The following is a 14,784-nucleotide window of genomic DNA, read 5'->3' on the forward strand; positions in this document are numbered from 1 at the left end:
GCATATACCCTGAGAAAACCATAATTCAAAAAGAGTCATGTACCAAAATGTTCATTGCAGCTCTATTTACAATAGCCCAGAGATGGAAACAACCTAAGTGTCCATCATCGGATGAATGGATAAAGAAGATGTGGCACATATATACAATGGAATATTACTCAGCCATAAAAAGAGACGAAATTGAGCTATTTGTAATGAGGTGGATAGACCTAGAGTCTGTCATACAGAGTGAAGTAAGTCAGAAAGAGAGAGACAAATACCGTATGCTAACACATATATATGGAATTTAAGAAAAAAAAATGTCATGAAAAACCTAGGGGTGAATCAGGAATAAAGACACAGACTTACTAGAGAATGGACTTGAGGCTATGGGGAGGGGGAAGGGTAAACGGTGACAAAGCGATAAAGAGGCATGGACATATATACACTACCAAACGTAAGGTAGATAGCTAGTGGGAAGCAGCCGCATAGCACAGGGAGATCAGCTCGGGGCTTTGTGACCGCCTGGAGGGGTGGGATAGGGAGGGTGGGAGGGAGGGAGATGCAAGCGGGAAGAGATATGGGAACATATGTGTATATATAACTGATTCATTTTGTTGTGAAGCTGAAACTAACATACCATTTTAAAGCAATTATACTCCAATAAAGATGTTTAAAAAAATAAAAAAAAAAAAAAAAAAAAAAAAAAAAGCAAAATCATTAGTGTCATTTTCCTATTAACAATGGCTTATAAAAGCTCCAAGCAGAAATAACAGCAATCACTTACACAGTGCTTAGTATGTGCCAAGCACTATTTATACAAATGAGTTCATTTAAACCTCACAACGAGGCATAGACGTTAAGTGATTTGTCCATGGTCACTAGCTATGAAAAGGGAGAAAGGGAATTTGAACCTAGACCATTTGGCTTCGGCACCCAAGTTCTTGACTGTTCTCTACCCGAGGGGTCAATGGACTTGCCCTGTATAGGCTCAAAGAATTTTTCAATTTCTAAAATCTAAATTTAAACATTTCCAGCTTTGTGGGCTATACAGTTTCTGTTGCAACTACTCAACCCCACTGGCGTAGGCTGAAAGTAGCCATAGCTACCATGTAAACAATGGGTTCCACTATGTTCCAAAAAACTTTACAAAATCTTTACAAAATCAGGCGACGGGCCGGATCTGGCCCACCAGCCATAGTTTACCTATCCCTGATCTGCACCACCAAACTATTAAAAAGACTTCATGTCAAATTATTAAATAACTTAGGCCTCAATACAGTAATTATAACCACTGTAAAGTTGTTAAGGCATTAGTTTAAAAACTGTATTTACAAGTTGCCGATGTAGTGATGTTTATTAGTTTATAAACTACAGCAGCTAATAGACACTTGATTCATTTAAATCTTGAAGACTATAATTTAGTCTTGAAGACTAAATTAAATCTTGAAGACTATTATAAACTATAATAGTTTCTTCACAGCATCACAATCAATGTTTTCAGTAACTAAAAATACATAGAAGTATTATTATGTATTATATATTAAATCTCCTATTTCTAAAATTAAGTGGACTATCTTTACTAAATGGTAGAAACCCAAACTGAAAACTGGTCTTATTCTTTCAACAAAACGAAAGATGCACTCACAGGTATCAAAAGACAAAAATTAACTGCCATCTGTGTCAATGTATTAATGTGCTTCAATCACATATGTTTTCATGAAAGTTTAAACATAAAATCACCTTTAAGATCCTGGCCATGTAATCTGCTCCCTGCCATGTCAGATTATACCCCGTGAAGTTTACTGTCTTAAGAGTGATAGAGTTCTTTACACCTTGCCAAATAACTAAAAGGAAAAAAAAACCCCACACACACAGTAAGATGAAGAGCCTATACGTTTGTCAATCTTGACTTATTTGCTTTTCTTGAGTCAATTGGAGGTTTACAGCCACATTCTTAAAATCATTAACTACAATCTTCCCAAACAGGTAATTGATGAACTGATGCATTCTAAAGCTTGTCAGTAACAAAGTTATTCCAGTTTACAGCAACAGTTTAATTCTATTTAGTACTAAAACTGAATACACTGGATACTGCAAACTTTCTTACCAACCACTCAGTAAAGTACTACATACTTTTGAGACAAAGGAAAAAAAAGAAAAACCTAAAGAGCATAAGACTCTTCCGATTTTCAGTTCCAATGATACATGCCAACCTTGATGATCAATCAGCGATTTAAATGTCAACTATAAACCCAGTATTTTATTAGCTGCTATGCAGTATACTAGAGCAATAGAAGAGGGAGGACCTCAAACCCTCTGTTTCCTCAAATTGAAAGGCAGGCTTCCTTACCCCTTCAGACCACTAATGGACACAGGGAACGTACACTAATGTTTCAGGACCCCAATCAAGAATCACTGCTTTGTGATTAGGTCCATCATACACCCTCACCATCACCACTGAGTTTGCTGCTCCTACGGGACGTTACATATATTTCCTATTTGAACACATACCACAGTGCATTATAATTATGATTGCAGATAGATGTTCTAACAATTTAAAGAGAATGATGACTTTTTTGCTCTTTACATCTTGCTATTTCCCGTCCCATAATATTTCTTGAAGAGAAACCATAAAAATATAAAGAAACACGAAAAACAGGAAATATACAAAACGTGTGGTTTGTGGCTTAACACAAACTTAAGTAAGATTAATTCTGACAGTATCCAGCATGACAAACTTCCATGGTACAAATGAGAATGGACCAAGGTTTGAGCAGGTACAGGAGACAATCCACGCATGCACAACACCAAGAAAAGGTAGACAGGAAAAGGTAGACAGACATGGTGTGTAGGAAATCACGAGACCAGTCCGATGGGAAGAGACTTAAACAAGACTGAAACTCACTTTCGAAACCTCCGTCTCCAACTGGACAATTCGCAAGACACAGGTTCACCAAAGTGGCCAAATATTCAATCCCTTTAATGGGGAGGAACAGTTTTAAATTTTATTGCTTTAGTTTGCCCCAAAAGCAACTATCAAAGGTTGGCAGGACACAATGAAGGCTTACTTTTGTTAACATAGCTAAGTCTCTCTCTCTCAGAACTAGCCCACTTAGCTCCAGGTTCCTTAGCGCACCCGATGCACTTACACAGCCTTCATGAGCTCTACACAACTGGAAGGTCACATCTTTATTTCTTATCGCAGGAACACGACTTCTGTAAACTTCATTTCTGTCACAACCTAAAGCAAAAATATTGTAAAATGAGTGGTTTAAACCATACATTTTATCATCATTAAAAAGCACCTAAATAAAAAGAAAAAAAGCATCTGCTCTGTGCTAAGGATTAGAAACGACTCCTGCCCTTAAAGCCTTCATTAAGGAGGAAGATGTATAAACTCAAAATTTCAATCACATGAGATAAATAAACATAACCTTTATGCACAGAGGTACCTATGGAGGCAAAAAGTTATATCTAAGTGACAGCTTCATGAGAACCCTGAAGTAGAATCTAGAAAGATGAGGCTATGCAGAGTTGGAGTAGGAGGTGCATTAACTGCAGAGGGAACATCTGTGAAAAGACACTCAAGCCTGACTCCTGCTGGGCACTGTAAATACTTCAGGTGGGGACGACTAAAGGCCAGGGGTCCAAGTGTGAGAAGAGACACAAAGGCAAATAGAGGAGCTGGCAGAAGCAAGCCTGGGAGAGAGCATGGCTTTTATCCCACAGGTGACGAGGCCTGGGACTACCACTAGCTGAGTAAGGGTGCCTCCGCTGATTAGAAAAAGGCGCCCCGCTGCTGAAGGACCAATTAGACAAAGGAAGTGATCCCAAAAAGTTCCCCTTCCTCAGGGCCAAAGAACGCCATGACAGGGCTTCCCTGGTGGCGCAGTGGTTGAGAGTCCACCTGCCGATGCAGGGGACACGGGTTCGTGCCCCGGTCTGGGAAGATCCCACATGCCACGGAGCGGCTAGGTCCGTGAGCCATGGCCGCTGAGCCTGTGCGTGCGGAGCCTGTGCTCCGCAACTGGAGAGGTCACAACAGTGAGAGGCCCGCATACCGCAAAAAAAAAAAAAAAAAAAAGAGCCCCATGAGGCTTGGCCCAGCACAGTTCAGACTACACGCCTCTAGGCAGGGCAAACGCTGCGTGGCTAGTATGCACTAACTCTGTGTGGGCAAGCCATTAGCAGCATTATTTTAAGCATAGCTTTTTATGTTACAAGATCACTCAACCCGAGTAGGCAGATGAACTTAGAGGAGCTGAGCCCAGGAGCTGCGAAACCACCCAGGAGTTTCTGCCATAGTCTGGGCAAAATGTAATATGGATGAAGAAGCAAATTTAAGAGGAGGCCAAAATCTACAAGCTAGCCCCACTGGATGCAAGACATAAAGGAAGTTCAGTGAAGGAACTCTGAAGAGAATGGGCTCAACAATAAATTTTTGTTACATTCAATGTAAAATATGTGGCAAAATTAAGTACAGTGGCCTTTAAGGTCCCTTCCAGCTCTAATTTCTTTTGATTTCTAACTTATTACTCTGCTTAAGTAAAGTCCCTTCAGAGGTACAGAACAGTTCTTACACCTGAATGGGATGCAAAGAATAATCTGACTTCTGTTCACCAGGGGATGAATTGAACTGTCTTTGCAGGAGAGAGAACAGATGGTGTGAACCCCAGATCCTAGTAAAGGGCCAGGCACACGATAAGTATTCAGCTTTTCGAAAACAAATGAACAATCATTTCCTTTCCTAGATCTTCACACCCTTCCTCTGCTAGCTACTTTCTCTCAGCTTATAAACATCCTCAAATATACCCACTTAAAAAACTCTCAGACCTATGACTCTTTGGATATTCTTGTGGATAACCTAAGTCTCTCCCATGCCTTCAAACACCTGTCCTTCCAGAAAGCCCAGATCTGTATCTTGGGCCCAGACCTGGCCCCTCTACCAGGCCCCTCTAAAGCACTGAAGATCAAGTAAGATCCTCTCCCCACCTCCAATCCCTCGCTACTGTGCTCTGTATCTCACAAAAAGATGCAGCTGTAAACTGTCACCCACACTTGCTGCCCTCCCTTTTCTAACTGGTCACCAGGCCTCACCCATTCTCTCTCAGATCTGCAAAATCCAGTCCCACCTTTTATAACTTAAGTGGGACCCTTTGATTACAATTCACACTGCACCCAATCAACTGCCTTCCACATGGAGGTCCCAGTGAGCCTCTAAACCAGAATTCCATTTCACTGTTCTTTGGTGTTTCCCACAGCCTTCAGGATAAACATCCAAACTTCTGACATGACAAACAAGGCCCCTTTCTGTGGGGCCCCACTAGGTTTCCAGTATCAACTCTCATTGCTTTCCCAAACCCTGAGTTCCAGTCCTGTACCTGAGTTTTGCCATATTTTTTTATATTTCTCAAACTTTGACACACACTGCTCCCTCCTGCCACCCCAGGAGCTTCTACATATCCTTAGAAAGGATGGCACCTCCTCCAAGAGCCTACCCTGAACTTTCCCTTCCAAGATTCTGTGCTCTGCAAAGGGGAAAGATGGCGGGGAGGGATACATTAGGAGTTTGGGAATAACATATACACACGACTATATATAAAATAGATAATCAACAAGGACCTACTGCATAGCACAGGGAACTCTACTCCATATCCTGTAACAAACTGTACGGGAAAAGAATCTGAAAAGGAATGGATATATGTATAACTGAATCACTTTGCTGTACACCTGAAACTAACACAATATTGTAAATCAACTATACTCCAATATAAAATAAAAATTAAATTAAAGAAAAAAGAGATTCTATGCTTTGTAGCACCAGAACTCACTTCTTCCAGAACACTGACTACTGTGCTTGTGTTTACTTGCCACCCAGTAGAAGGGGAGCTTACCTAGGGCAGAAGCGTCGTCTCCAGCAGCCCTTGGTTCTGACAACTCATTCAAGTACCAGGATACTTTACACACATAACCTGCTTAATTAATTCTAAGAACCCACAGAAAGAGTGGTTTTTAATGTCATTTTACAAGTGTGGGGATTGTAGCGCAAAAGAAACCTGCCCAGGCCACAGAGAGCATAAGCCCTGGAATTCAAACCCTAAGCTGCCTTCACACTGGTGCTCTTTCCACTATAGGATACTATTGAAAAAAATTTCTTTTTCCTGAGCCCTGTTTGAATGGAAAGGAGATGAAGCTGGGATATATCAATTTCCTAATCGCTTTGGTCTGTACCAGGCAAAGTCATTCAACACACCAGGTAACATCTGTGCAACCATTAACGACGCTCCAAACTGTGCTAAGTGTTCTACATTGTAGAGTCTACAAGCATTAACAGAGTGAGACCTTGTAACCTCCACAGAGAGTGGGTCCTGTTAAGCCCATGCTACAGATGAGAACACTGAGACCTAGAAGCCTTAAAGCACTCGGCCGGGGTCACCGAGCTGGCAGGGGTCCTAAGCCGCACGCCCCGTCTAGTGCACGCACACCCGGGCACTGGGCACCGGTTCTAGTGCCCACCCTCCACCTTGCACCATCTAAAACCCCGCTTCTCAGCGCCCACATGAGGGCCCCTGGAAGCGGGAACTACAAACCTGTCTCGCCAAGCCGTGGCTGGAAGAAACTCTGGATACAGATCACGGGCAGAGGGTGCTCAAGAGCGGCGTCCAGTCAACCCCACGGAGGCGGTCGGCGTTGAAGTCCAGCAGCCCTCCCGCAGGGAAGCGCGACCGGCGGGCAGAGGCAGCGAGTCCTGCAGCGCACACAGCTCCTCACAGCGCCAGAAGTCGGCCACGCTGTCGCGGCGCAGCTTCACCGAGTGATCATGGCCGGAGCGTGGCCTCGGGGACGCTGGCTGCGGACACGATGCCCACAGCCGCCTGGCGGTCCCTGCTCGCCTCCCGGCCCCTCGGGCGCCCACCGCCCGGCGGCTGCGGCGCCGCAGCGTGGGCAGGACCCACGTAGCAGGCGGAAGACGCAGGGCCACGGGCCCCAGCTACGCCGGCCCCCTCCATGCCACGACCCCGTGACCCCGCATCGCCGGCTGTTGGCGCCGGCCTCAACGCCCCGCGAGACGCGGCGCGGCGGTTTAAACTTCCGGGCGGGCCCTTGGGGGCGGGGCTCGAGGACGTCAGCGCACGCCCTGTGCGCCAGCACGCAGCCCCGCCTCCCAAGGGGACCCGGCTTGAGGAGTAGTGGTGGAAACTTCGAGACTAGGACGGCGCGAAAGGTAGGAGGTGTGGAGAATTTGGGGTTTCGAAAACGCGTTTGCTGACTGATCCAAACAAAAGTGAGACATGATTGTATCAGCGCATTTTAAAAGTAAACTCCCACTAAGTGTCTGTGCTCGCGCCGCCCAGGAGAGAGTGTGCACTTCGTGAGGGACACAGGAAAGGCTGAGTGAACGTTTGCCTGTGGTCCGTTACCTGGTGCGCGGGTGTGTGAATTTCTGCGGAGAGCCCTTAATTTCTGTAGTTTCTGCTGACTTGACACGGTGGTTGGCAAACGGTGACGTGTTCCGTGCATTCAGGACATGATCGTGGTTACTAATAATCACTTTGTTTATTTATTTGTACTGACAACTCCGAGAATTTACTACTGAATATCCACTTTACAGAGGAGAAACTGAGGCGTAGGAAGTGAAGTGACTGAGTGAGAGGAAGGACTCAGACGATTGGTGTCAGTAAATTAACCCTGCAAGGAGGCCGTTAGACAGCAGTGGCTCTAGCGATGCGGCTGCTTACGTAAACCAACCAAAATCTAAGCCTGTCAACGCCTCAGGGTGACGAAAACCGCTGAGGACAACCAGTCACAAACCACCAACTAGGCGTTAAAGCCATAGCAAATCAGTCATTTCCTTGCTTTGCTTCTGCCCTTTTAAAATAAACATCTCTGCAGCTCCTGTGGCTGGAGTGCTCCTCACCTCTTCCGCTTTGTGGTGCCTGAACTGAATCTATTTTTGCTCACATAAAGTGTTAAAACTTTAAATATGCCTCAGTTTGTCTTCCAAGATTGGCCGTAGAAGTTGGATTTGTGTCCAGTTTCTAGAACAGTGGTCGTCCTCTGGTCAGGCCTTAGGCGTTACGTGTACAACGTTCCTCTTGTACCACCACCTTCTGGATCCCTCCACCCACTACCAGCTCCCACGCATCAGATCCCCTAGATGTGGTCAGCAGTGGCTTTTACATGCAACGTGCTCACATTATAACATCGCAGACACTCCTGTGTCCTCCAGCCACTGTGTGAAGTGAAACATTACCATTCCTGTTGAAGAGTCCCTGGTGTGACCACTTTCCCAAACACAGCCACTCCCCAGCTGACCCTGGACTGTTTTTTCTTTGGGGTCTGTTTTTCTTCAGATGATTTTCTAGTAATTTATACAAATATGTGAATCTGGATAAACTAATATATTTTACTCTCAATTTCAGGTTGCATCCTTTGCTCTCCAGCAATCATTGGAGTGCTGTTTTCAATATGTCCACGCAGGGATTCAAAATAACAAAAATGCTTTTGAAAAATAATGTCGTAGGTTGACAGAGTGGTTTATAAATTATAGCATACGCTTATGCACTTAATTCTTCCTCACAACCCTGCTTATCATGGCTGGAATTGCTGCTACCCCTGTGGGGTCAGCTGTGGGCTGGCTGTAGCCGGGCCGGGGGACTGACGGGGCCACATGCCTCTTATGTCCCAGCGAGTAACTGGGGCTTGTGTTCATGGGGGTAGCAGGGCTCCGAGAGGGAGAGTAGAAGCATCGTGGGACCTAGTTCTGAGCTGGCGCACCATCGTTTCTGCTGCCTTCTATTGGCCATGGCAAGTCACCTAACTTTAAGGGTGGGGAAATCAACTCTGCCTCTTGATGGGAGAAGTTGGAATGTTACATTACAAAGAGTGAGGACACAAGGAGTCAACCTGGAGCCATTTTTGCAATTTGGGATGGCTCTTGTTGCCTTCCTCGAGGAGGACGTCCAAAACCATTTTTCAAACATCTCAGGTTCCTATAAATCTCCACCTCTGGTTTGGTGACCCATAAAAATTCCCAGTCAGTTTTGGTGAGGGGACACTTGGTGACAGTGTTGTCTTTCGAAATGAGTAGTTCCGTTACAGATATTACATTGCTCCCCATACATTATTTATAAGGTTTCCCTGTTTGTATGTATTGTACAGGCCTCTTTTTTTTCTTTCACACACCCTAGAGATGTCATAGAGGCAGTAAATGTGTCCAACTTTTTGAGAAATTGGATCAAGTCTTACCTGTATGGAATGCTGTCATACGATGTCAATTCCCACTACATTACCTTTCATCTGACACACATAGGGTCTGTAAACAGATTAAAAGTAGTAAAAGACATGGAGCGAGAGAATTTTCATTATCTTGTGCTTTGAAAACTTGGATTTTCATTGGTTTGAATGGGCCTGAAAATGTATTTTTTTTAGTAGGGACATAGAAGCCTCTAGCGGTATTCTTAACAAAGCAAGGTGAGTTATAAGCAATCATCTGATGGAGGGTAAATGTGCCACAGTCCAGTTTAAGAAAAATACAATATAAAAGTCTTACCATGGAAGAAAATCTTTATATGATCTTTTGGAAAAAAAAAAGCTTCAAGAAACATAAAGACATGACACCATATTCAGTTTAAAGTCAGTGACTTGTAAGCAAGGCAAAGCAAAGACAGTCTGATTAAGGCCGTTGCATTGTTCTGGCATTTTTTAGGTCTCACCCACTTCTGTGGCCATTTTAGAACCTAAGCTTCTAGGGCACAGAGAACTTCATCTTGACGTAGGGCTGAGCAAATGCACGGAGCATTTCTCAATAAGTAGGCATTAAATTCTAAGTCCAGAAAGAGCCTTCAGATGCCCTCTCTTTACCGCTTGGTAGAGCTGTTTTAACCATCCCCCGAAAACAGATTTTTTTCTTTAAATCTCAAAATTCAGAGATTCCACAATCAGAAGTTACTTCTCATATTGCCTTGTGGTCTGCTGTGGGCATCTGTCGAATGGTGTGAACTCTGCGTGGGGAGACTGGCCTACCCTCGAGGCCCACGGTTTGGGCTGCGGTGGTGCCATGCTGTGCTCAGGGGCCTTCTTTTTTGGAAGTCTGGGCTCCAGTGAGCCTTGGTCATGTTCTTTTATGGAACCTTGGGTGCTAGACCACTCTGACCCTCAGTCTCATTTGCAGGTTCTGGGGAGGATTAAATGAGCTCATGGGATATCCAGGTGACTGAGGCAGAGTCGGCTCGGGATGAATCTTTGCTTCGTTTTCATTAGCTGCGGAGAAGACGATGACAGCTTGGTGCCTCTCCAACTTTAATATGGGTATGCCTCTCTTGGGGATCTTGTTAAATGCAGGCTGGTATTCAGTAGTTCTGGGTGGGGCCTGGATTCTGTGCTTCTAACAAGCTCCTAGGTGACGGTGACGCTGAGGGCAAGGGTTTGGCACCTGTGTTTCTCCCTTTCCGGAAGAGCAGGATGTCTGCCCCACCCCCACCCCGAGAGGAGAAAACATCGGCAATGTGACTACTAGGAACCAGCTTCCCTCACATGCAAGGGTCCTGTACCACTGCTCCCAACCATTCTTTCTGAGGCGCAGCAAGCCAAAACACTGAAATGCTGAGGTTTGCAGCAAAAAGGAGGTTTATTCACAGGGCAGCCAAGCGAGGATGTGACGTGACAATAGGTCTCAAATCCGCCTCCCCAAAGGCAAGGGGCTTTGGATATCTGTGGGATAAAGAATAAAGAAGCAGGGCAGTATGAGGCATGGGGAGCATGAGGAAAGGTGATTGGAAAAACGTGTGCTCATCATTGTTCTGAGCTGGCGTAACTAGGCTACAGGCCTCAGCACATTCTCAGGCTGGAGTTTTCGGCCCTCTGATGGCAGGAGGTCAAAAGGCACTTGCCCGGGTGGAAGATCTGTGGTCCTCTCCACTCTAAACCAGCTCAGCCTAACCAGGCACAGCTGATTCCAAGTTCCTGGACGATCACGGGACAAACATCTTATTGCTTATGCTACATGCTACTTGGAGGACTACCTTGATGAGTGAAGACGGGATTTGACTAATCATGACACCTTGTTTCACCTCCAGGCGAGCAGAAGACAGCTGTAGGCTGAGTCTGGCTCCTGGCACCTGGAATTGGAGGCAGGTGGTTTAAAAACGGGCTCTCCCACCCTCTGTGTGATATTAGGTAGATAGACTATTGAACCTTCCTGTGCCTGTTTCTCCACAAGCAGCATGGGGACACTCAGAGTCCCTCTCTTGGGGGCTGTTATGGGGCTTCAGTGAGATATAGATGCATGCACAGGCACACGGGAGACACCCAGTGTGTGTTCCCTTCGTGCTTATTTTTATTAGGACACCAGTATTGTTAGAAGATTTCTGGTTTGGACAACAAATTAGATAGGTGGTCATTGCTATAGTTTATGCGAGAGCAATTCACATTGCCATTTGTAAAAAAGTAGTTGGTTGTCCAATGGGGATTATAAACATCCATTTAACATGAGCTACTGAACAGATAGTTCACACAGTAAGTACTTTATTTAAAATCAATTCTCTTTGTTTTCTTAAGCAATTGTTAACCCCCAATTTCGTGAGTACTACCAAGTAAGTCACTTGAAAATCATCTAGAGCAATCTATTTCACTTAGCAAGCCTAAAGCTATAGTTCAACCATTTTATTTACTGTTCTATGACAAAAATTACTCTAAACAGCTATTCCCTGGATAAGTAATCAGCTAAAGCTAGTTTGACTGACTAAATCGATTTACTGAGTTAATAAGCCAGTTGTTTTAGAATAGGTCGAATGCATATTTCTCATCCATTCTGCATTAAAGTGTTTCCCATTCGTACATACCCACATTCCTACTTCTGTGCTGTAGGGCTTGGCTGAACTACACCTGCCTTCAGTGAAACTTTTCTCTCCTGCACAATTGGAGATAATTTTAGTCTCCTCGTGACTCCCACGGGGTTACCTCTGTTGTGACACTTGACTATTTGGTGGCATATTTTATTTGAAAAAGCCTTCCGTTACTCCGGGCACGTCAAACAGTAAATGCTTTCTCTTCGTAAACCTGCATAACAGTTTTCTGAACTCTTCTGCTCTGGGCAAGATTCATCAGTACACCAGGCAAACATAGTGAAAGAGGAGACAGTACTTGTGTTGTATTCAATTGGGTCTTGATACCTAAGTGTGACTCTTAACCAAGGATTATGCAGTAGTTAAGGACACAGATTCAAGTTGTTTAGGGTGTGTCCTAAAGTGTCAGTGGCAGAATTTAAGTCTCTACTCTGGAAATTGTAGACCTGAGACAAACTACTTCCCTAAACGTCATTTCCTACATCTGAGAAAGATAATAGTATCTACCTTGTAGTAGACTGAATAATACCATTGCCCCCAAATGTCCACATTCTACTCTCCAGAACCTGTGAATGTCACCTTAAATGGCAGAAGGCACTTTGCCAGTGGGATGAAAGTAATGGTTCTCAGATGGGAAGATTCTCCTGGACTACCTGGATGGGCCCAAATATAACCACTGGTGTTCTCGTAAGAGAGAGGCAGAGGGAATTTGTACTCCAAAGAGAATGCGATGACGAAGTTGGGGTTGCATTGATGTGGCCGGAAGTGAAGGAATGCTGGCGAGGAAACAAACAGATTCTCGCTTAGAGCCTCTAGAAGGAGGATGGATGGCCCTGTCGACTTCTGGTTTCAGCCCAGGGAAACTGGTTTTGGACCTCTGTCTTCCAGAACCATAAGAAAATAAGTGTGTTTTGTTAGAAGCAAGCACATTTGTAGTCATTTGTTACAGCAGCCATAGGGAACTAATGCCTACCTCATAGGAAGTATTTCTCCAATTAAAATGTGTGAGTGGAAACACACTTAGTGGCATGTGTGACACACACTAGTTATGCTACCGTAGGTCGTTCTTGGAAACTGAAGCCTTGGTTTGGAGAGATCATCAAAACCAGTACAATGGTTGCCATGTTTCTCCTTGTTCAGCCTGGTGACCAACCTGGTAGAGAGAGCTCCATCCTTTCCCACAGGACCCCACCTGTGGGTACGTAGAGGGAAGCGGTTATGTCTCCCTTAAGGCACCTTTTTCTTTTCCTTTCTACTTTTGTCTTCATTAATCTTCATCCAACTGACCTTTCTAAATTTTACAGAAAGCAAAACCATTTCTCCATGGATTCAGATACTACCCCAAGTTAATATTCCAACCAAGTTCTCGTTCTTCCGGGTCTCATCACCAGAAATTTCTGAGCCTAACTCTACTCTAGTTTCTAGAATCACTCATTTTCTCATTTCTCCCTTCTCCTTTTAGTTCAGAGTCTTGTCAATTGAGTTCCTTCCCTAACCACAACTTATAGTACGGTGACACAGCAAAGTGATGAAAGTCTAGACGGTCTGGTTTTAATCCCGGGTTTTGCCACCTACTTACTGTGTGGCATTAGGCAAGCTCTTCAACGTCTCTGGGCCTCAGTTGCCCCCAGAAAAGTGAACATTATGAATATTCCCTACCTCTAGGGTTGCCATTATGAGGAATAAGTGAGTTAATATTTGGTAAGCCCTTAGAATAGTACTTGTTATAGTCTAAGCACTACAGTTGTGCTTGTTAATAATAATAAATGAAATTCCAAGCGTATAACTTACTCAACTTTCTGTCATAACTTTGAAGTGTTGGTCTGTCTGTTGGCTCACGTTGCAGGTAAATGAGTCGAGGCATGGGCTGAGGCATTGCTATCACTGGGTGGTGTGTTCCCAGAACTTGGAACAGCGGTGTGAAATGGGTAGTGGTTCTATTGGAGACAGGGCAGACTGGAAAATGACAGCCTGGGAAGGAGGTGTGGTGTCCATAGCTTTGGTGTTAGAGGTGCTGCCTGCTGAAGCACCAGTGCCGGCCTAAGCCGTAAATGGGGTGCTGGGGTAAAGAGGAGCAGGATGGAAGATGACAGCGTGGGAAGGAGGTGTGGTGTCCATAGGTTCGGGGTCTGAGGTGCTGACTGCTGAGGCACCGATGCCCACCAAAGGCGTAAATGGGTTGCTGGAGAAAACAGGAGCAGAATAGAAGATGACAGCGTGTGAAGGAGGTGTGGTGTCCATAGGTTCAGGGTCTGACGTGCTTCCTGCTGAAGCACCGATGCCCGCCAGGGCCGTAAATGGGGTGCTGGGGAAAACAGGAGCAGAATGGAAGATGACAGCGTGTGAAGGTGGTGTGGTGTCCATAGGTTCGGGGTCTGTCATTCTTCCTGCTGAAGCACCGATGCTCACCAGGGCCGTAAATGGGGTGCTGGGGAAAACAGGAGCAGAATGGAAGATGACAGCGTGTGAAGGAGGTGTGGTGTCCATAGGTTCGGGGTCTGACATGCTTCCTGCTGAACCACCGATGCTCACCAGGGCCGTAAATGGGGTGCTGGGGAAAACAGGAGCAGAATGGAAGATGACAGCGTGTGAAGGAGGTGTGGTGTCCATAGGTTCGGGGTCTGACGTGCTTCCTGCTGAAGCACCGATGCCCGCCAGGGCCGTAAATGGGGTGCTGGGGAAAACAGGAGCAGAATGGAAGATGATAGCGTGTGAAGGAGGTGTGGTGTCCATAGGTTCAGGGTCTGACGTGCTTCCTGCTGAAGCACCGATGCCCGCCAGGGCCGTAAATGGGGTGCTGGGGAAAACAGGAGCAGAATGGAAGAGGACAGCGTGTGAAGGAGGTGTGGTGTCCATAGCTTCCATATTAGAGGTACAGCCTGCCTGATCTGAGAGCAGAGAGTGAAAGTGGGAGAGCCTCTTCCTAGATTCTAACTCCTCTGAATTTATAGCACTG

The 14,784-nt window shown here is 45.2% G+C and overlaps 1 long non-coding RNA gene and 1 pseudogene across 1 annotated transcript; both read right to left on the reverse strand.

The window, feature by feature from the left end:
• Window positions 1-1,557: 1,557 nt before the first annotated feature.
• LOC125960640 (centrosomal protein of 78 kDa-like) lies at window positions 1,558-8,695 on the reverse strand (annotated as a pseudogene).
• Window positions 8,696-10,596: 1,901 nt separating this feature from the next.
• On the reverse strand, window positions 10,597-13,753 carry LOC125960646 (uncharacterized). The gene is made up of 5 exons (XR_007470514.1): window positions 13,620-13,753; window positions 12,802-13,020; window positions 11,826-11,893; window positions 11,007-11,102; window positions 10,597-10,695 (listed from the first exon to the last, which is right to left on the reverse strand). It is a non-coding gene; the product is annotated as an uncharacterized LOC125960646 (long non-coding RNA).
• Window positions 13,754-14,784: the final 1,031 nt, after the last annotated feature.

The sequence above is a fragment of the Orcinus orca genome, chromosome 12 (assembly GCF_937001465.1).
Source record: "Orcinus orca chromosome 12, mOrcOrc1.1, whole genome shotgun sequence".
Lineage (NCBI taxonomy): Eukaryota > Metazoa > Chordata > Mammalia > Artiodactyla > Delphinidae > Orcinus > Orcinus orca.